At 39.8% G+C, this 23244-nt stretch overlaps 1 protein-coding gene across 2 annotated transcripts in view; it reads left to right on the top strand.

Moving 5' to 3' along the window:
• Positions 1–23244, top strand: part of PAG1 (phosphoprotein membrane anchor with glycosphingolipid microdomains 1) — a 140961-nt gene that overhangs the window by 79411 nt on the left and 38306 nt on the right. For both annotated transcript variants that reach the window (XM_068526030.1, XM_068526029.1), the window contains exon 3: positions 6484–6579. The gene's annotated coding sequence lies outside the window, so the exon portion shown is untranslated. The remainder of the gene's footprint in view (positions 1–6483; positions 6580–23244) is intronic.

The raw sequence follows: 23244 nt of genomic DNA, 5'->3' as shown, positions 1-23244 counted from the left end.
TAGAATTCAGAAGGATTAATAACAAATAGCATATACTTGTTTAGAGATACATTTGATTTTTTTTAACCAGAGGGTATCACATTGCTAACATTTAACATTTGGACAAATAGGGGGTGTGTATAATGAGCTCGATTAATAACTGGTTTGGTAAGTATATCCAGAGGGAACTGATTAATAAATCGCTTTCTTCCTGGAAAAAGGTTTCTGGTATTTGAACCTAATCCTATTCTAGTCAACATGAGGACTCATTTGGGTAAAACACTATAAATGCGTGGCCGCAAACTGGGAGAGATGGCTAATGTAATAACAAATGAAGGAAACAGAATTCAATAGCAACTTGACATTTAATGCAATGACCCACATCTAAGACGCAGACGTGGAACAGGGATGACGAGAGCACCTCACCACCACCACCACCACCAATTAAATTGCAAAAAGGCAGTAAAGAGAGATGTGGCTTAGCAGCATCATAGATGAAACAAATTTAGATTTTGTGTTAATCCAGTAAAAGATTCATAGATGCCCACAGTATAATGTAGCTGGTGAGAAAAGCTCCGGTGATCTTAGGCTTTCTAAATAAAAGTGTAGCATCTGAACTGACTCAAGTAAGAGTCCTGAGCTCCTCTTCCCGGATGCAGTGTTACTTCATCTGGAGAACTGCCTTCAAGCTTAGTCATCTAGAAGAGAACACCAGCAAATGGAAGTGTCAGCCCCCAGCATGTCTCCTCCTACCTTCCCTGTTTCCTCCCCACTTGGTCCGCTTGCATGCACTGTCTCGCCCTCCCCAGATCTGAATTCGTTCTCACTAAAGCAGGAAATACTAAGATGTTTAATCCTTAAACCCGCAGTGCAGCAGGGCATACCACTCATCATGTTCTCTCTGTGCCTCGCCCATAGTCATCTTACTCAATGCTGGCTGAGTGTGTTTGTTGAATTTTGATCTCCCATGCTGAGAATGGTATTGCCTCAGTGCTGACCATTGGGATGATCATCACTGCATTCCAAGTGGCCATCCTTGGATGTAGGATCTGGTATCCCAGGGATGACTCCCAGGTTCCCCTGAGACTCACTCCTTGACCTTCCAAGTTTCAGCTCTTTATCTTCCTGTGTATTAGGTGTCTGGGACTCAGTGTCTACTTTGGGTACCATGGTCTATCTTGGTCTCGCCAGGAGGTCTTCTAGAGAAGTGTGCCTCTTACCCAGGGATCCTGCCCAGTGGCCAGATTCTGTAGCTGTGACTGGACCTCCAGGACAGTAGTGGACCACCTTCCTGACTTGACCAGCTTATTGCTCCCTGCTGATAGCTCTGCCCTCCCTATGATAGCTGGGCCCTGAGAATTCCCCTACCAACCGTCACCAAAACCCAGATAACGACTATTTTCTAAATCAGATCAAGGTTACCTTGTCCATTGGATGTTGTGTTTGGTTCCTAGATTGGGCTTTGTAGCTGGATTGGGCTCTCACCGTGCTCTGCTCTCATGAGCAGGCCTGGCCAGGACTCAGCTCCCTTCTCCATATAGCCTTTGTGCTCTTTTGAGTCATAGTAGGTGGTACTCAGAACTATACTATTTGAAATGGAGAAGGGGACACTAAAAGGCAGCAGAGGAGAGACCTCTTTAAACACGTATCTTCAAGTATTTCAAAGGTTGCCATGTAGAGAAAGTACTGGACTTGTTCTGCATAGCCCTGGATATCAGAACCAGGACTCCAGCTGGGTTGCAGCCACTAAGCCTTCCTTACGGCTAGCTCAAACCTAGCAGTGCTTCCAACAGGTAGAAAGGGATTCCTTCTGGAAGCCTTTCCTTATGGGAGGGAATCTGGCATAGGCTGGAATAGCAGGTCTAAGTTTCGTTTATTGGTTTATTTCCACTACAGCATGGATAAGGATAGTATTTACTTGGCTGGCATTTGCACGCATGATATATTGCCATGGTAATATGTCCATCATGAGCGACCTGCAATCCTACTCCTTTCTCTGTCTTCAGGGATTGCAACTGAGGGTGGCTTTATTATAGCAATATCCTCGAGTCTGCCCTGATTTTTTAAAATTTACTCCATCAGAGAATAAATATTGAGTGATTATTATATCTTAGGCACTGTGATTCATTCAGTGCTCAGTACTTTTAACTGCTACATTTAGCCAAGTATTTTTGACATTGCACTCATGAACTGGATGTTACAGACATTGTAGAAAGGGTTCAAGTATCAAGTGATGTTGATTTATAGCTCACCTTTAAATTTCTTTTAAATTTAAGAATTACTCATTGAGCTCCTTGAGTCTAGTCTCATACTGAGTAGATGTCTATCCTCTCAAACCTGAATTTGGATTCATGTTTCTTAAGTCTGTGCTACCAGATCCCAGTATGTATCTACACAGGTAGCAGGGAGGTTTGCTGTCAGTGTCATCACTACTTCCTTAGGAGGGACTGTAGGGCATAGTTTTGAAGAAATGCTCCTCTCCCTAAACTTCTCCTCAGCAATGGCAGCTGGGGCTTGGGCCAGGCCATCTGTCAGGTGCATAGTCCCAGTGGCCCAGAAATAGAATTCTATTTCAGATCCTCTGAGAGACTTTAGCCAGAACAAGCCTTCAGGTTAGTAGGCAAGAAGCATCATGAATTACTGGAGTCCGTTTGTTGGAGCCTCTTATGAATGACATCATCCATGTTAAGAAGCTGGTAAGAGTCCTCATGAGAACTGACAGTGAAATCGGTATAGAAGAAGCAGTGCTAAGATTGGCCTTCTACTGACTTAGTGTATGCAGGGTAGGGGGCCAGTCATATTTGATTAGATACCTGGTTTCAGAAGTCCAAAATTCCATTCAGTGGGAAAAGAAATCAGCATTGAAAGCATAGAATTGCTGTTTGATTGGATCAATCATTGTTTGCGGTAATTAACTGCTGTCCACACTCAGAGATAGTCATGAGGATGAGAGAGGACCTGAAGGAATATTTGGTCCATGCAGAATTATACTCAGGTTGTCTCAGTCAGACTATGATAGTTTTCAGTGGAGCCAGGAGACCCTTCCTCAGTACAGCAACTCCAGTGATTCCAGCTACAATTATACTTGGGTTTGCCATATTTATTTCAGATTGATCTAGAAAATGACTGACATTGTAATGTGTAATGTCCACATTCCTTAGAATATTGTTTTGGTAACACCTTTATTGGGATATAATTCACCTCCCATTTAAAGTGTGCAATTTAATGGTTTTTAGTATATTCAAAGAGCTGTGCAGCTATCACCACAATCAATTTTAGAACATTCGAGTTACCTCAAAGAGGAACCACACAACCCTTAGCTATCATCCGCATGATGATCATCCCCCAGCCCTAAGCAACCTATATATTTGCTCATTTTGGACATTTCATGTAAATGGAATCAGATAATATGTGGGGTTTTTTGTGACTGACATTTCACTTAGCATGTTTTCAAAGTTCGTCCGTGTTTTAGCATGTATCGGTACTTCATTTCATTTTATGGTCAAACAATATTCTTTCATATGGATATACTATATTGTGTTTATTCATTCACCAGTTGATGGACATTTCTACTGTTTCCATTCTTTGGCTGTTATGGATAATGCTGCTATGAACATCCACATACAAGTTTTGTGTGGACTTAACGTTTTCATTTCTCTTGGCATATACCTAGGAGTGGAATTACTGGGTAAAATCACTCGATGTTTCACTTTTTGAGGAACAAACAGGCTGTTTTCAAAGTGGCTGTACCATTTTACATCCCCATCAGCCAGATATGAGTGTTCTGATTTCTCCACATCCTCGCCAACACTTGCTACTATCTTAGATTTTTCAATCATAGTCATCCTAGTGGGTACGAAGTGATATCTCATTGTGGTTTTGATTTGCATTTCCTTGATGAGGCATCTTTTCATGTGCTTATTTGGCGAAATGTCTATTCAAATCTTTTGCTTGTTTTTGGTTGGGTTGTCAATTTCATTATTGAGTTGTAAGAGTTCTTTGCATATTCTAGATAAAAGTCCTGTATCAGATATGATTTACACATATATTTTTTCATTCCTTGGGTTGTCTTTTCACGTTCTTGATAGTATCCTTTAAAATATAAACATGTTTTTAATTTTGAGGAAACTTAAATTACTTATTTTTCTTTTGTTACTTGTGCTTTTGGTATTACATGTAAAACACCAGTGCCAAATCTGAACTTATGAAGATTTACCCCTCTGTCTTCTTCTAAGAGTTTTGTAGTTTTAGTTCTTAAATTTAGGCATTTGATTCATTTTGAGTTAACTTTTTTATACAGTCTGAGTTGAGGATCCAACTCCCTTCTTTGGCATGGGGCTATCAGTTGCCCCATAATCTTTTGCTGAAGAGACTATTCTTTCCCCATTGAATAGTCTTGGCACCTTCGTCAAAAAATCAATTGACCATAGATATATGGGTTTATTTTTGGGTGCTGAATTCTGTTCCACTGATCTAGATGTCTACCCTATGCTGGTACCACACTGTCTTGATTACCTTGTTCCCTTGGAATAAAAACATAACTCGTGAAATTCATGTTCTGAAAATGCAAAATTATGCACCACTCTTATGTTATTAAATTAGCTGTCAAATAATATGTTCAGTTTTAAAATCAGACTATTTACTCCTGTCTGGTAATACAGATAGTATATGCAAACATATTATTTCCCATACATATTAATAAGATTTGGCATTTTAAGAGAAATGTTTATTCTTTTCATTTTATTTTTTTACTGTAGCAATTTGCTTTAGATAATAAATCTTTCTCATATCTCTAATGAATTCAAGAGCGTTCTCTGGGGGGCTTCCCTGGTGGCGCAATGGTTGAGAATCTGCCTGCCAATGCAGGGGACACGGGTTCGAGCCCTGGTCTGGGAAGATCCCACATGCCGCGGAGCGACTGAGCCCGTGAGCCACAACTACTGAGCTTGCGCGTCTGGAGCCTGTGCTCCGCAACAAGAGAGGCCACGATAGTGAGAGGCCCGCGCACCGTGATGAAGAGTGGCCCCCACTTGCCGCAACTAGAGAAAGACCTAGCACAGAAACGAAGACCCAACATAGCAATCAATCAATCAATCAATTAATCAATAAAATAAATCTTAAAAAAAAAAAAAATACCATTCTTTAAAAAAAAAAAAAAAAAGAGAGTTCTCTGGGATTGACAATGACAACATGGGGAAGTGGAGAGGTTTGGAATCCACATCTAAATATATCTGTATGGCAGGAGTTCAGGAGGAGGTTTGATTTGAAATCTAATGAAAGACGGAAAGATGGCTTAAGAAAGGCTCTTGTCTGTCGATCCCTTCACCCAGAGAAGCCCTGCCCTCTTAGTTTGCATGATTGACAAAGACCTGGAGTCGAGTTGGAGAAAGACCGCCCGTGACTATGTGTCTTGTTCTAATCTTTTTAGACTTATTTTTTAAAAAGAAAATAATAATGTAGCTGAATGCAGTGGCAAACAAAAGGCAGCCATGTCTCATTTGGTAACTGTCAGAGAAACAATTGATGTACCTAAAGATAATATAAATAATCTGCTGCTTCTGCTATGGAAGAAAGCAACACTCAATCTAAGAGATCATATGTGGTCCTAATAAAAGAACATCACTAGATGAAAATCTAGAAAGCTGGTGTTCTATTCAGTTTTTTATATTGTAAATCAGGAATTATATCTCAGTCTGTAAAATAATGCGTGGTTCTGAGTCTTAGACAACATCCAGGATATTCTCCTTGGAGATTCATTTATTTATTCATTTCATCCTTCTGCCCTCCTCCCTTTGTCACTGTACTTTTCATGGTATCTTATGTACAAGAGAGGTTCAGTACAGGAGATGTTTATTAGAGGATGGGAAGAGAATTGGAGAGGAAAGGGAGATGGAGAAAAGGCAGGGCACCAGACACAGAGCAGAAAAACAGATGGGAGATCAACTGAAGTCATTCCTGTGGTCTCCTCCATTCCCACACATCTTCCCCATTTCCACAGTGGAACGGATGAGGGAACCGCTCAGGGTTAGATCGGTGCGCCATTCGGGCCACACTGTTCATGCCGCATCAAAGATTCTGTTGTTCGTAAGACATTCTCACAATTAAATCACAGCTTACCTTACCTCGGAGCATACTCTTTTCAAATAAATCACTTGTTTTATCTCAAATTCAGACAACAGTTATTTGAATTTTAGTATCACTACGATAACACATAGATTTCTTTGTCATAAAACTAGGAAAAATAGGGAAAGAGCAAGTAGATTGATGTGTATTTGATTAGACATTGACTTGGCTGCTATTTTGGAGAAATTTTTTTATTCATTCACTACTGTGTGTAGTTTTTCCTCTACTTTGTAGTTTGCTTTGTTCAGGAAGGAATATAAAGCTTAGTGTTTGGCATAAATGTGCCAGCATTTTTACACTGAACTGGACCAGTATCTGTCACAGTCTCTATCCATCTGTCTTTTTTTCTTTTTCCCTAACTTTTTTTCTCTTTGGTTATAGGCCAAGAAGGACGGGAGAACATTCACCACCACAACGTTTCAAAGGGAATACATTGCCAGCATTTTGAATACTTATTTGGACAAACATTTCTTCAAGGTAAATATTACCATTGTACCAGTGATGGGGGCACATCATTAGAATTTGCAGATTGCAGCGGTAGCACACAAAGGCTTAATTGTTTAGTCTGGTACAAACATAGAGTGATAGGAGAGAAAGAAGGAGAGGGAGCCGGAGGGAAGAAAATAGCGCTGTTGGGATATCCTGCAGTCTCTTCTAAATGTGTTACCAGGAGAGTGCCGGCAGAATCTGGGAGCCCACTGAGCTGGACTCAAAATGTGTGGGAAAAAGGGGAGAAAGGGTAATCTGTATTTTTTTCTTCGTGTCAGTGTCTCTCAGATATTCATGAAAACAAAAGGCAGTGTGGTCTAATTGTAAAAATAGCATTTCTTCTTTTATGAGGAAAGAGTTGGGTAATTCCTTTCAGAGGTTAAAATAAGATATATGTTGTATTCACATCACAAGGGGGAAAAAACCTGAATCATAGTATTTTACACCAACTAAGACTTATGAATATGGGAGAGTTTAAAAGAAATCTGTGTTCTTCGTTTATGAAAATACCTACTAAGTATATCTTTCATTGGCTGGTGATAAATGCTTCATGAATGATGTTCTTGTTTGGAATGTTATATTCGCGATGCCTCTTTTAGGGGGAGGGGAAAGGGTGTGTGTGTGTGTGTGTGTGTGTGTGTGTGTGTATGAGAGAGAGAGACAGAGACAGAGAGACAGAGAGAGAATAAATATGAGACAGAGACACCAAAGAGAAATCTGTCAGCATCACACTGTATGTTTCAGAGAAGTAACTCCAGGCATTTTCTTTATGAATCATGAGCTTAGCGAGAGAGTAAAGATCTTCACAGAAGCAGCTGAATTCCTAGTCAGCTCCATCACTCATGAATTAGCTGTCAATATTTTAACACAAATTGCTGTGTCATTTCTATGAAGTTCCCCTCTTGCTGCTCAGTCTGTAGCTAAAAGCTGTTTTCTCCAGGCCCTGAAATTATAGCGGATGAACTGCCTCCTTCCTTCGAGAAAGATATTTGTGTGCACTCACACACAGAAATGCAAAAATCTACCATCCAATTTCAAAGAAAATAAACTTGTCAACTTTCTCTGTTTAGCAGTTGATATAGCGTTGACAGTACTTAGTCCTGAGCTGGCCAGAATGCAATTCCAGATTGGCAGGGGGGGGGAAGAATGTTCTCCTCCCCAGTCCTCATCCTGCCTGCTCTCTTCTGAAGGGGTTGGGTCGGGGAAATGGAGGCGGTACGTTAGAGGAGAATTTTGTGATACTATTCATCCTCTGTTCTGACAGAGAAGACATTGTTTATTCACTGTAATAGGCTTGGCAGGAATCTGTGGTGTGCATACAGAATGGAAACATCGCAGAGCAGTGGGGAATCTCAAAATCTAAGCAATGGATCAGCTTAGAGCTTTTTTAAAAAATATATTCTAATAGCCTCCATGACTGTAGATGCAAGTCATAATTTGGGGAGATAGTTTTCCTTGAAGTGATCGTTTGCTTCACAATTGCATTAGGCATGTCTCACATGGAAAAAGTCGTTAAGATAGCAGCCTGCCTATCGCAATACTGTAGTAACAAAAATTAAAATCATGAAAGGTGAGAAATACGTTCCAAACGCACTAGACTTGCTTTGAGATTGCTCCCTACATATTAGCATTCAGGTGTCGGTATCAACAAAAAATCACCCGTGCATGTCATCAGATGATTCACAGAAACAAGTGGGAGCTGCCTGAGATAAGAGAAAAAAAGACACATTAAAAGATGTGCCTTGGGGTAAGAAGTGCCCCGCCAGAGACAGTGTGAGAGGACGCCACGCTCAGAATGTTCCAGAACTTTAAAGGCAACAACTGTGTAAAAGCCAAAGTTCAAAGCAGTATGCAAACCCTGCACTGGAAACTGAGCTGGCGGAAATGTAAACCCAGACGGAGGCCTGGGGTTTGTGCTTCTTAAAAGCTCTGCGTTTACCCCACTCTGCCACCTCCCTGAGCACAGCGCCAGGTGTCTGGGACTCGGGGTGTGTGTGTGTGTGTGTGTGTGTGTGTGTGCATTTGTGTTTCTCCCCAGAGCAGATAAAGGTGTTGCCAGGCTGCAGGCTGCCATGTTCACAGACACAGCACGTGAGCTGGTCCAGGGCTCCCCTGCAAGTGTGCCCAGCCACGCCAAGCCAAGTTCACCAGCCCCTTGTCCTTACACTCAGGGAGAGATTTGTCATATTCCCCAATCTTGGCTGGTATCTGTAAGATCTCCCTGCATCTTTTTTTACAAGAACTGTACGATATAAATTCTGACATTTCTAAAATTACAGTTATGATGACATCAGTATACAGTCAGCTATTAGATGATAGCAAACCAGTCTCAGCTTTTTATGTATCTTATATAAGGATTAGTCTTACACACCTAATGAAGATCTTTTATTCTACCACTTAGGGCATCATTCATGTACATTACCTGCTTTGTTTTTTTTTTTAAAGAAATGTACATTTCCTTAAGACATATTTGACAATCTTTATAAATATATATTTATTAATATATACTTATTAAATATATATTTATTTTTAAAAATACATAAAATATATTTATATGATGCTATTTTCAAGTAAATACCAAAGACATCAAGAAAAATTAATCAAGATGTTACCGAAGTATTTCCCTCTATTGTGCCAATCTTTTGGACACATTTATTTTGTCTGTTTTAAAACTAGTTTTATTTTATTATTTTTAACAACTGAGGTAAGGACTATGAAGGGAGGTGAGGCAGAGGCAGTACCGGCGGCTCCTGGGAGGCGCTGCCCGTGGAGCAGGAGGGGAGAGCCCTGAGAGACGCAGTTTGCAGGGCAATCGCTGGCCCACCTGTGATTCTGGCAGCCCTGCCTCTTGTTCCGCCTCCTTATTCCCGTTCTGCTGGAATCTCTGGTAACTGTGTGCGAGGCCTAATCATCAGCGTGTGCAAGTAACAGCGAGGCTCTCCATCACAGGTTACCTCAGCCCGCCAGAAAGTCAGCATGTGCACCTCTGGAAGCAGCACTACCAAGCCTGGCCTCATTTGTATCCTTGTAATTAGTCAGGCCTGGCTGTCTCAAAACGAGGAGCGCGAGGGTCTTGTTTGCACCAATGTTGTGTGTCATCTTTGTCTATTACGAAAGGAGACATATACCAATAGAGGGAAATTGGAGTAAACACTTAATGATACTATTCTATTTAACCAACACATATTGCATGTACAGTGAGGCAAGCACTGGTCTCAGCCCTTTGCAAATATTAAGTCATTTAATCCGCCAGACTGCTCTACTACTACTACTATTATGATTATTCCCATTTTACTGAAAAGGAAGCTGAAGCTCAGAGAGGGTGAGTAACTTGTCCAAAGTCCCACAGGCGGTGAGGGCAGAGAGCACAGCAGCAGGGCCTCCTGTGCCGGAGTCTTGGCCTTGGGGCTCCGTGTGCCTGCCCCCAAGGTGCCTACCGTGCCACAGCAGATCTTGCTGAACCGTCACGTCCCTTTGGGGGTCTATAAACACACCTGCCAGTCTGCAGAGGTACACACGATGTGTGACACTGTTGGTTCTGGAACTGTACACCCTCTGTCGCTTGGTGTTTATGTCAGTGGAAGAAGGATTTGTAACCACTGTCCTTCCAGAATTCAAAGTGGCTACGGATTAATGCTGCGTGGGAAACCCAGGCTTCCAGGCCCCGCCCCCCGGGGCTGTCGGCTGAGCTGTACTGCACAGCGTCACCCAACAGCACTGGGAGAAAGGCCCAGGGTGGTTGCCATCCCTCTTCCTCTGCACTTTTTCACTAGGTCCTGTACCTTGACGGATGGTGGCTCTGAGGGCAGCAGCGTTGCTGGACCTGACAACATTGAGAGAAGCCACTCTTCAGGCTGATGTGTCAATGAGTTGGACGTTTGACCGTTCCTCTCTGTCACCTGCCATGGGGAGTTAGATAGCTGCCTTGCCTTGCCTTAACCCTGACCTTCCCAAAGCGTGTTCCGAGGCGTGTTCATGGGTGCAGCTCTCCACAGTGCTCCTAGAAAAGAAAAGAAAGAAAAGTTTTTATTTATGATCAGATATATTTGACAGATGTGGTTTAAACAAAAATTGATCTACTTACTGCAGGTTTCTCAGAATTTTCTTCTGTCCCTCCAAAGCAAGATGTAGAAGGCAGAATTTCCTAAATTTCTTATTCTCTCAGGTAGGGAGAAACGTCTAGCGACATCCCTTGGGTGGAGGAGAGACAAGAAAACCCAGTGTCACAGGAGGTAATCAGGTATTAAGGAAAGACCAATACGCTACATTTGGGATTCCTAAATTCTAGCCCACCTTTAAATATGGAGGATAGAATGGGGTTATCTCTAAGTTCTTTTCATTTATCAGCTGGAAACTTTGTTTATATTCTCCAAAAGGGTTTTCAAGAGTTAGACACAATATACAGCACATCAAGACAGAGTAAGTTTTAAAAAGGTAGGGGTAAAATGAGGCACAAGGAATAGAAGGTAGGAAAGATGGGGGAAGGAGGGAGATTAGTGTGCAGAATGAATTCTGTGGAAGCCTTCATGGTTGATTTGAAAGAATGGAACGTTGTTCTATGTTTTCTAATGAACAGTTTTAAAAGAACTATGATCATAGATTCATGGTTAACAGGGTCCTAAGCGAGGACCAAACAGATTTTCGCCGGAGAAACAGCTATTCCCAGTTTTGAGATCAAAAATTTCCCATGGTTTTTTAATTCTGTGGCCTTTTGGTCTTTTAGGTAGAAATTTTGTCTGTGTGACAGGCCGATACCAAAGAGATTTGGAACCTCCATAAACATGCTTCAGAGGTAGCCATGGGTACCTCGCCTCATTTATTAAACATTACGCTTTGCAGAGACCAGCTCTGCTTTGGTGTACGTGGGGATGTCTGGGTTCTGACTCCCTGGACTCTGGAGTCTTTTCCAGAACCCAGAGAGCTGTGTGATGGAGGCCCAAGGTTTGAGTCGCACTTCTGGGATGGACTCGTTTGTGTGATCTTTGTACGTGGTCATCACATTCACTCTGCATTTCCAGGATCTTTATCCGTCTTCCTCATCCATCTCTAACTTTTTACCATTTGTCATAGCCTGGATCAGGGTTTCCCAATAGCCACTTGACAAAATCACTGGGAGTCAAAGGTGTCCCAGGGGTTTCACATTGTCCAGGGTGGTAAAGGTTCAAATCCAAGTTCTATTTTTAAAGTATTAGTAAATATCACAGACAGAAACCAAACTTATGGTTACCAAAGGGGAAAGCAGAGGGGGGAATGAGTTAGGAGAATGGGATTAACATATACACACTAGTATATATAAAATAGATAACCAGCAAGGACCTACTGTATGGCACAGGGAACTATATTCAATATCTTGTAATAACCTATAATGAGAAAGAATCTGAGAAAAGAAAATATATGTGTATATATATATATATATATATGTATACATATATATGTACATATATAACTAAATCACTTTGATGTACACCTGAAAATGACACAACATTGTAAATCAACTATATTTCAATAAAAGTTAAAATCAAAAAAAGAAAAAAGAAAGCATTAGTAAATAAAGTGATTACATAAATATTTTTAAAGAACATAATACTGTTTGAGGACCTCTTAAGAGTATACAAAGCCATCAGTGACAGTCAGATGAGAAGCACGCTTACGACTCATGCGAACACTGCAAGCTCCCATGGAGGTTTTAGTTTTAATTAGTCATAGATTGTTACCTTATACATATCATGGATAGCTGATTTGTGAGACAATAAGCTTAAGAAGCATTGATATGATGTTATAAGCTGCAGTCATCTGGTCAAAATTCTTATATACTTTTCATAGTGTTGGCCATGTCTTATTTCCTAAACTGGGTGGTGGTTACATGGGTGTTTATTGAATTATACTTTCTGTAAATCTTAAATATCTTAATATATTTGATAGCTTTTATATTAGCCTATTAGGATATCTGCCTGGTATAAAATTCAATGTTAAAAAAAGAAAAAGTAGTGACAGTTATATACAATTTGACTTTTTATTTATCAGAAATAAACGTCATTCATACCCTTAATATATATGTCCTCACACTCCTGATAAGCTACCAAAACAGTCAAATCAAATCAAATATATATTTATTGCAGAGAAGTGCTTACAAACTGCCACCTAAAACTTTTTGTCTTATTGTTTTATAAGTAAACACAAAATTATCATAGCTTGATTATTTTTGTTCAAAATGTATGATACCCAGACATATATTAATGAAAACAATTATTTTCTATTTTGATATCAGAATATATTCAATATAGTTTAAAACTTATATATTTGGTTCCCAAATCAATCATACACCAGTGTGCCTTTTCAAAAATTTGTCTGCCAGTCATGTGTTTTATGAGGTAATGAATGTAAAGTTAATTAAATAGCACATCACTTATTAAATAGGAAAAAGTCAAAATAGGATTATTAAAATTTATATTTAAATGACTATGATATTATAATCTTTAATAAAAAGTTACCTAAAATCAAGTAATTTGGGACTTCCCTGGCAGTCCAGTGGTTAAGACTTCACCTTCCAATGCAGGGGGTGCGAGTTCAATCCCTTGTGGGAGAGCTAAGATCCCACATGCCTCGCTGCCAAAAAACCAAAACATAAAACAGAAGCAATATTGTAACAAATTCAAGAAAGACTTTACAAAAAATGGTCCACCTCAAAAAAAAATATTTTAATTTTACTTAAGTCACTCCTTTCTTATATACCATAAAATGTTTAAATAATTAAAATATCTCCCATAGAGGTTTGCAAAAGTGTCACTATGCAAGTCAAAACAGGTGAAAAAGCCTTTAATGAAGCCAGGAAAAGAGGTTGCAATAATTATTTGTAGTCAGTTTAAAGAGATTCTAGCCATTCTCCAGTAAACGACTGGTAATATGAGATCTAGTGATTTGCAGAAAGAAGATGAAAATCCAGTGGTATCGTCAGTTGATTAGAAGAAAATGTGAATCCACTCTTGGCCGCCTGCCTTGCTCCATCCACATCAAATGAGCATCTCCTGTAGTTTCTTGTCCCAGCTCTCAGTGAAAAGCAGCAATTACCTCTTCAAATGAGTACTAACCTCAAATGTGCTATACAAATCTCTATACTATTTATGTTCTCTTTACTTATTGCAAGATATATATAGATATATATACTATTTTGAAATATTAATCATAAATAATGGCATTTCCCCTATTTATTATTCTTTTTACAACAAAGGATGCTTTCTTCCCAAGAGTCCTATTTTTCTTAATTAGGTAAAATTTCTTAGAGTTTAATTTCCCTGTATTCTTGGACATTGAGGCATTATTTGTACCATCTTATTTGGTGAGCTTATTAGTTTTCATGTTATGACTTCACTATTAACTTATTTTTATTACAGTAAATACATTTTACATCTATTATATCCAAATGAAGTTAACGAATTTCAAAATGACTTAAATCATCATTATTCTCCAACAATATTCATGTTGCTTGGCTGTTCTGTTAATTTAAAAATCCACTTCTCATGAGAGTAACTACTCTTTAATAAAACTTCAATAAAATTCTGAAGAAGAATTTCAGTGGATATGATCTAAGGAAAAATAAATATACATAAATGAAATATCTTTGCCATTTAATCGATGTACGCTACAACATTTCTCTGAATTGTAACTAGCTTTCACTTTCAAACTTTGGAAGAATGAGTCATTTGTAGGAGGAAGCTGATGCTAAAGAACTATGTTTGGCAACTTGAAGAACATTTTTAGCACTTGATTTCCCTATTTATAGTACAGCATCAGGCAGAGTGAAATGTTTGGCATTTCTATAAGGGATGCAAAGTCTTTAACATTCTCTGTTGTGATCTAACAATTCATTTCAGAGTAAGATGAATGAGTCTTGTTTGGAAAATGTTTTATACAAATATTGGCAAGGAAACTGTGACTGCATTTCTGTGGATTTTAAAAATGCAGACTCCCCTAAATTAAATGATGATAAATTGCACAATATTACTTCTTTCTTCTGCATTACTATAGTTCTATGTGAAGTGGCTTTTATTACTCTGAACTCTCACACTCCTCTGCCCCATTCCTTGCTTTTTAGATTCCGTTAATCCATGTTGAAGTCAGAGACCATGATTCTAGGTCCCTCCAAATGTCAAATTCTTTTTAACCTAAGCTTCCTCTTATCTACAGTGTTTTTCTCATAATTAAAACTCCAGATTACTTCATTAACATATACCCTTTTCTTTTACATTAGAGCACCTGAGAACAGTAATTTGTAGGATTTTGCCCTTAACTGGCTACATAGAAGAAGAGAGATAGTCATACCCCGCCCCCCCACACACACACACACACAGTTGAACTAATGAAAAATCAGAGCAAACTAAATGTAATGTGGGATCCTGGATGGGGTCCTGAAACAGACAAAAAAAGGACATTAGATAAAAACTAAAGAACTCTGAATTAAATATGGACTTTAGTTAATAATAATGTACCAACATTGGTTCATTAATTATAACAAATGTACCATGTTAATGTAAAAGGTTAATAATAGACTAGAAAAAAATAAAGTAACTGTATTCATACCTAATGTAGTAAAGAGCTAGAGTTGACTCCAGCCTGTTTTGTCATAAGAGGAAATGGAGTAGGAAGTGATAACTAGTTCTCCCGTTGCCAAGGTCTTCTAGGGACATAGCCACCTGCAGCAGAGATGGGCAAAATCCGAGGCCAATCCCAGCCAGCTATGGTGACTGTGGGGCTTGAACACACTGTGCTGCTATCTTCCTTGTACCCATCTCCGGAGACATGAGAGGGTGCAAGCTCAAACGTCCCGGGCTCAATTCCCAGTCATTGGGTATTGGGGGCTTTGCTTGACGTGTTAACCTCTCTGGACCTCATTTTCCATTTTCATGAAATCAGAGAGGGTCACACCAGATTTTTCTCTCCCGAAAACTGCGGCTTAGAAAAATTCTGACTCTCTGAATATGTGCTAGAAGTCACTTTATGAATGGAATTCACTGACGATGAAATTTTGGTACTAAAGCAATTTGCATGCATTACATAGTTTATAGCATAGGATTACTATTTATCATTTTCTAGCATTTTTGTACTCTACATCACCCCCCCAAAAAATAGTCCTTAAAAGTAAGGGGCTTCCCTGGTGGCGCAGTGGTTGAGAGTCTGCCTGCCGATGCAGGGCACGCAGGTTCGAGCCCTGGTCCGGGAAGATCCCACATGCCGCGGAGCAATTGGGCCCGTGAGCCACAACTACTGAGCCTGCGCTTCTGGAGCCTGTGCTCCGCAACAAGAGAGGCCGCGACAGTGAGAGGCCCGCGCACAGCGATGAAGAGTGGCCCCCACTCGCCGCAACTGGAGAAAGCCCTCGCACAGAAACTAAGACCCAACACAGCCAAAAATAAATTAATTAATTAATTAATTTAAAAAAAAAAAAAAAGTAATACTGTTGCCATGTGAGACCCACTTATACATTCAGAAGACCACAGTTTTCTGAAATGCCCACATTGAATGTGAACTCAAAATCATATTAAATATTAAATTATACCTTAATTTGTGATACATTTTTATTTTCATGTAAGGTACATTTTCAAGCAAAGATTTTAGGTTAATGTGCTTCAATGCAGTTTATTTTGAATTTATTGTTTAATATAATTTATAGTGTTATGTGGTGCTTTAATTTAAAGCAATAAAATTTTGAATACCTAATTATAGTTAAGGCCTTGAAGACATTTAAGACCCTGCCAAGTGTTCATGTTATGCTTGTTGAGTTAATCATCAGGAAGATTCTCATCTGATAATTATTTCTTAATTCCTTTTGAGTCAGTCATTGTTCATTACAAGAAATTATTATTTTCTAGCTGTAGGTTTTCAGTGCCATGTTTTGATTAGAGGCATATAAAAAAGAAAGCTTACTTAGGTCTGCCTTAAAAGTTAAATCCAATAATAATCACTTGACCGGTGGAAGCACTCTGCAGAGGGGTTGAATAGTGGTTCTCAACTTTGACTAATTCAATAAAGTCAATCCAGGGGCTTTTAAAAGTCCCTATGTGCAGGATGTACCCCAAACTAATTAAACTATTCTCTAGAGGCATTTTTTTTTAAATTTCCCAGGTATTTCCACCATGCAGCCAAAGCTAAGAACCACTAGCCTTAAGGGAGTGGGAAATGCCTCCTGTGATGGTCTTTCTATAGCAGAATTCTCCCACTCTTTGAAATTGGGTGACTTGAGTAGCGATGGATCATTTAAAGAGTGTATCCTTTCGAAGAGAAAGAAGCTTGCCAATATTAAGGGGAAAAAATCATGTCCCTTGCCCTAGATCTCCACCTCACAAATACCAGGAGAGTTTGTCCTGATTTTGAAAGGTTTTAGGAAAAAATCCCCTGCATGCCTCAGTGCTACAGTGTTTGCTTTGGCTTTTGTTTTATTTGGCATTTCAGTTCATATACAGGATCCATGAGAGCTAACATTTATTGAGTACCCCTGCTAAGTATCAAGCCCTGTAAATATGGCTCTGTCTCACAGCCAAGAAAGACAGAAATTATTCACTTCAAAATAAAAATAAAGAGTCAGAGTTCTGTTTTGTTAGAAAAATCTTATCTCAGTGTAATTGCATATTTAATCATTTATTCATTCACTGATTGAACATTTATCAAATATATGTGCTCTTCCAAAAATAAGCAGAGTACAAAGGGATCTGTATCTGTTATCTTTGCTTCATAACAAATTTAGTGACTTAATATGACCACTTATTTAGCTTTTGATTCTGCAATTGGCAATTTAGGCTGGACTCAGCTGAGGAAGTTCTCTGGTCTCAACTAGCCACCCACATACAGCAATGTTCACTGTGGTTTGGCTTTGCTGATCTTGGCTGGGTCCTCACATGTCTGGGGGCTTCAGCTGGGACAACCTAGCTGATGGAACACTGGTCCAAATGGTTTCTCACACTTCAGCAGGGCTAGCCTAGTCTTGTTCACATGGTGGAGTTATGGTTACCTATAGAATGAGTGCAAGTATGCAAGGCCCCTTAGGCCTAATCTCAGAACTGGCACCCCATCATGTCTGCCACATTTCTTGGCCAAAGCAAGTCACAAGTCCAGTCTAGATTCAAGAGGTAGGGAAATAGCTTTCATCTCTTAATTGATGGTACTGAAAAGTCACATTACAAAGGATGAGGATTAAGGAAGGAGTAACTTGTGGTTAGTTTTGCAGTCAACCACAGGTGGGAAACTCTAATTCTGTCTTGGGAAACTAGAAAGGTTTCTGAGAGGTAGTTACATTTGAGCAGGTTTCAAAGGTGAAAAATAAATTTAAAATGTATTTCAGGTGAAAGCAATAGTATGAACAAAACTACCGCATTGCAAGTTCCTTAGAGAAAAACAAAATGGAGATTGTAAGTTTCCTAAATGTAGGAAATATGTCTAGCCCAACACAGAGCAGGTTGGGGGCACTTACCATTTGCATCAAAAAGAGTCAGCACAGTGGAGCAACTAAGAGTGTGGGCCCCTAAGACAGATGTCATACCTGATAGCTTTACCACTTACTAGTTTAGTGACCTTGGACAAGTTGCTAACCTTTCTGTACATCTCTTTAGTACAGTGATGAGAATATGCCTTTTGTATCAGTTAGTTTTGGCTGCATAACAAAGCACCCCACAGTTTAACAGCTTAAAACAACAGCCATTTACTTAGCTCCTGATTCTGTGGGTTTGTAGTTTGGGCTGGCTCAATTCTTCTGGTTTCAGTTGGGCTCATGTATATGTCTACAGTCAGCTTGCAGTCAGTTAAGTATCTCTGCTTCTGGCAATTGGCTGACTATTGCGGGACAATGAAGACACCTGGATCACATGTCTCTTATCCAGCAGGCTAGTCTGGACTTATTCACAGGACCAGCAGGGTCCCAAAAGTGAGAGCAGAAACATACAAAGCTATGGTCTTGGTTCAGGTCTGACACTGTTGCTTGCACTGCATTCCATGGGACAAAGTGAGTCCAAAACCAGCCAAGAATTAAGGGTATAGAAATAGACAACATTTCTTGCTGGAAGGACCTACAAAGTCACAGTACAAGGAGTGAGGATACAGGGAGGGGAAGCCTTGTAACCATTGATACAATCTCCTTCACCTACCTGTAGCTCACAACAATCCTATGAAGAATAAGTGAAATATAACTTGATCTTTCTAGGTGAGGCTCCAAGTTAAAAAGTATCTGGCAAATATTGGATGTTCAATAAGTGAAACCTATTAACATTTTCTTACATATATTAAAAATCAGATTTTCAGCCAAATTCTTTAATTGCCTACTTTTATAGAGTATCAGATGAACCTCCAAATGGTGTTCAAGAAGTTTAAATGTTATGCATTTTTTCTCTGCTACAGAAAGATAATGTAAGTAGAGGAAAGCGATTGCCTATGAGAGCATGTGTATCTTGGCCCAGAATTCAGGTGTCATCACCTGATGAAGCTGGCAAAGCCTGGCAGCAGCAGCCAGACATCCTCACAGCCATGCATGAGAAAGACATACTTAATCTATGTGAAGGGTCAACTCAAGAAAAGAACCAGAGACAGTAAAGTGTAATATTTCAACTCCAAAAATATTAAAGGCATTTTTAATAGGTCAGAACCCATTTTTAAACCCATGCAAAGAACGAAAAACCTTAATAAATCTTTATTGATTTCTTTCACTGTTGCGTTATAACTATTTTCACAAAACCAGCCAAGCCCCATATAATTCCAGATGGATCCATAAATTGCTCTTGGATCCCACGCATTGGATCCAATGGAGATTTATTTATCTGGCAGCTAGAATATCTCTAATCAGTGATGTGAACTGGGTCAAAAAAAATCTATCTTGGGGACTTCCCTGGTGGTCCAGTGGGTAAGACTCCACACTCCTGATGCAGGGGGCCCGGGTTCGATCCCTGGTCAGAGAACTAGATCTCACATGCATGCCGCAACTAAGACCCAGTGCAGCCAAAATTAAAAAAAAAAAAAAAAAAAATCTATCTCTTTGAAATAAATAGGGCATCAAAAGTTATTCAGGAATGTGTGGTATAGAAATATGGCAAATGTTCATTGAGGATGATGTCTGCTTTTTATAACTGTGGGACTTTAAGTTCCTTAAAGATATGTCATGTGATCACTGGGCCCTGCGTCCTGACTCCAGCCTGTATCACCCAGCGCCCCAACTCCAGGAGCCCCAAGGCCCTCAAAAGGCCATCCACCTGCTTACACTTAGCTTTCAAGCACTGAGTTTCAATTATACTGCAGTTCCTTTTATGATTTTAGAAAGTCCTGATGGTGGAGTGATTGAGACCTGTGGCTCTCATCCTCATTTCTCTCACTTTCTCTCTGAGTGATGGGGAGTCAGGGCTGGCAGTGGGGATGGGTACCTACTGAAACTCTATAAGCCTCAGTTCCTATTCCATTAATCCTGATCATACAAAGACACTTATGCTTACAAGGCAGTTCTGTCACATTCGTAGTCCCAAATACTGAATCCCAGATATTTAGGTTAAATAGATTATCAGAAAGAAAAAGGCAATATAAGTTAAGATGTTCAAAGCAGCCCAATCCAAACAGGTTTGCTGATGGCCTTGCTTGTGCTTTTAAATCCCACCGGTCCCGTGTGTACTCACCACCCTGTCTCCCTCTAAAACACAAGAGTACGGTCACTCTTTCCATAAAGAGTAAACAGTTCATTTTGAACACTCAGTGTTTGTTTTTAAAGTCCTGTTTTATGGGCCACATAATAAAGTACCTAACCTGGTACCTAGCGTATGGCCATAAGTATTCGTGGACTTGATGTGTCTGTCTCTGTGTGCCTGAGAATGATTTCTGCTTTATGAAATTCACATTGGCAAGGAAAGTGATTTTTGTTGATGCTGCTAGACCATCTGGGGCTTGCTCTTCTAAATTTGATGGCTTTATTTATACATAATATCTTTAAGGGGAATCCATATTTTTGACATTTGTTTGCCAAACTAGAAGTTGTATAAAGGTTTCTGAATCCACGATGAGAAAAATTTACCCTTGCAAACCTTGCAAATATCTTAAATTACTGCAATTACTTTTTTATAAATAAAAATTAAATGCAAATGTGTTGAACTCAATCTCAAAGATCCCTGGACAGTCTAAGGTTTTTAATATTGTTACTGTAAAGGATTTACAGTATATTAAACATGTTATATTAAGCACATGTCTTGAGAGCTGTTGGAAACCCTATTCCAATGAACACCATCCAAATATTTAGCAAGCATAATCTATTTCATCCTTCAGATTTTAGAAGATGATTAGTAAAACCTAAATGTTAGTTCTATTTCATACATCTATATACATCTAAATTTTAAGACCATAGAACTTGTTCCTTTTGTCTTTTAAAAGAATGGCAACCAATACCCAACTTGGAGGGTGTGGAATAATAATTTGCTCTTGTCCCCACCCTGCTCTGTCATTCCCCAACCATCAAGTTGAGGGTCAGTCACCATTTCTCATTATTTTTGTGCTGTGGTTTTCTTAAGGTAAAGAAAAAAACAAAAGATAGAATGAGCAGATCATATCTTCAAAGAAAAATTAGAAACATGTTTCTTTGAGAAGCAGAAAATATTTCCCCATGGTTAACCTGGCCTGCCTCAGTGTTTGCATTACTTCCCAGGCCCTGTGCAAATGGGCCCTCTTTTAAATCTGACCTCATACTTCACAACTAACTATGGAAACAAAAATAAACAAAAACCAATACAAACCAGAGTCACCAGATTCAGCAAGATTACTCAAGCATGACTGGAGGAGAGATTGCCATGTACTACCAGATGACAGACTGCAGTGTCTACTGACTATTAGTTCAGGGGTGATTTCATAATAGGGTTTCCATACAGTCTAGAAGGTATGGCAGACATGAGTCAAACCTATGGCACAAATACGTGGATAGGAAAAAGAGGTGTTCTGAAAGAGAAACACATATAGCAATGAGCAATGGCCTTGTGCATGAGAAGGCCTCCCTGGCATCTGATGGGGGGTAGAACTTAACTAAGGGAGGGGCTGGGGCAGTTGAAGAGGTTCCAGGTAAGGAGCAAGTGAGTGGGATGGAGACAGTGAGAGAGTAGAATGAGAAGAGGGAGGGAAGGAGGCCAAAGCCTGGATTTGCAGGAAGTGGCAGCCTACTTTATATGATTTTATTTTCTTTATCCTTTGATCAGTGGGCAACCATTAAAGGATTTTAAACAGAGGGCTTGGTATGATCAGATTTTCTTTTTGGAAAAATCCCTCTGGCTGGGGTTTGAAGAAGAAATTGGAAGGCGGCAGGGTGACTGCAGTAGCCAAGACAAAAGATGCTGGTAACTTGACTAGGGGGTTGACGTTGGTGAAGCAGAGACAAGGACTAATTGAAGAGATGGATTTGAAAGTCATCTCGGAGATGAGACCAAGAGGGCTTGGTGTGTTGGATTGGATATGCAGGGAAACTGAGGGGGTGGTAAAGGGGAGGACCCTGGGATGCGAGCTTGCTCAGAGAGCTGAAGGTAGCACCATTCACAGAGATAGGGTATCCTGGACGATGAGCCGTGTGCAGGGAAGATGGAGAGTCCAGTCCAGCGTGCACACGTGCTAAGACCGAGGGCCTTAGCCGGGTGCTGGGGCGGGGGGAGGTCCCTTGGCAGCTGGATATGGAATCTAGGGCTCAGAATAAAGGCTTCGTCTGGAGATACAAATAGGGAATCAAGGCAGCCCGAAGAGAATTGAACTCATGGATGTGGATAAGACACCAGGAAGAAAATATGAGGCAAAATAAGGAAAAAGGCCTAAGACTGAACCTCAAAGAACAAGGATCATGTATTTCACAACCAGGGAGAGGAGGGAAGCTCTGGGAGTGTCTTCTCAAATGTGTAGTTACCGCCAGACTTTGTCATTCTCATTTCCTGCCATTCGATACACTGGCATTTTAATGGACACATTGATGACAGTCATTATGGGTAGTTACACAAGCTGCACGTACAAAATTTGTAATGATTTTTTTTTAACACGGATAGTCACATACAGAAACTTATGCACAAACCTCACAATCTTGTGAATGTGAGTTAACTGACAGGGGTAGACAAAACCCTTGATTGTTATTTGATTAGTTAAGTGATAGAAGTAAAAGAAAATAAATAACTAAAAGCCTGGTGGTGACATCTGGAGGCTTAATCATCTCGGGTTCACATTTTTGGCAAGAAGGCTTCATAGTTCATGCTTCGTCTTACATCACACAACCCAGTGTCTGGCTGTGCCTCTTTGCCCTGCGTTGATTCATCAGTGTGTTCACGTGTGGTCATCCTGACTCACCCACTACAGTTTTCCATCAGCCCCAACCCTATAGTTGAACAGCCTTGTATCAGTGCTGGGAAATAATCATTAGTTCTGAGTTGGCTTTGTGTCTGTTTATGGCCTACTGTATGGCATTACATAGGCTCCTGTAAATTTCTGTGAAAGTCTATTTGAAAGTGAATTATATTTTAAAGAATTTCGGATTGATCATTATTTAAAATAGTATTTTTGGAAAATATTCATATTATTTCATAATGCCACTCTTTTATGAATACAAATTTATATATATTAGATTTGGTTAAAGCAAGATCCACCATCTCTTAGAACTTTATGCTGTCATTGGACCTCCTG

Source organism: Eschrichtius robustus, chromosome 17 (genome assembly GCF_028021215.1).
Source record: "Eschrichtius robustus isolate mEscRob2 chromosome 17, mEscRob2.pri, whole genome shotgun sequence".
Taxonomy (NCBI): Eukaryota; Metazoa; Chordata; class Mammalia; order Artiodactyla; family Eschrichtiidae; genus Eschrichtius; species Eschrichtius robustus.
The sequence above is the reverse complement of the archived record's forward strand: the minus strand, read 5'-3'. Positions and strand labels throughout refer to the sequence as shown.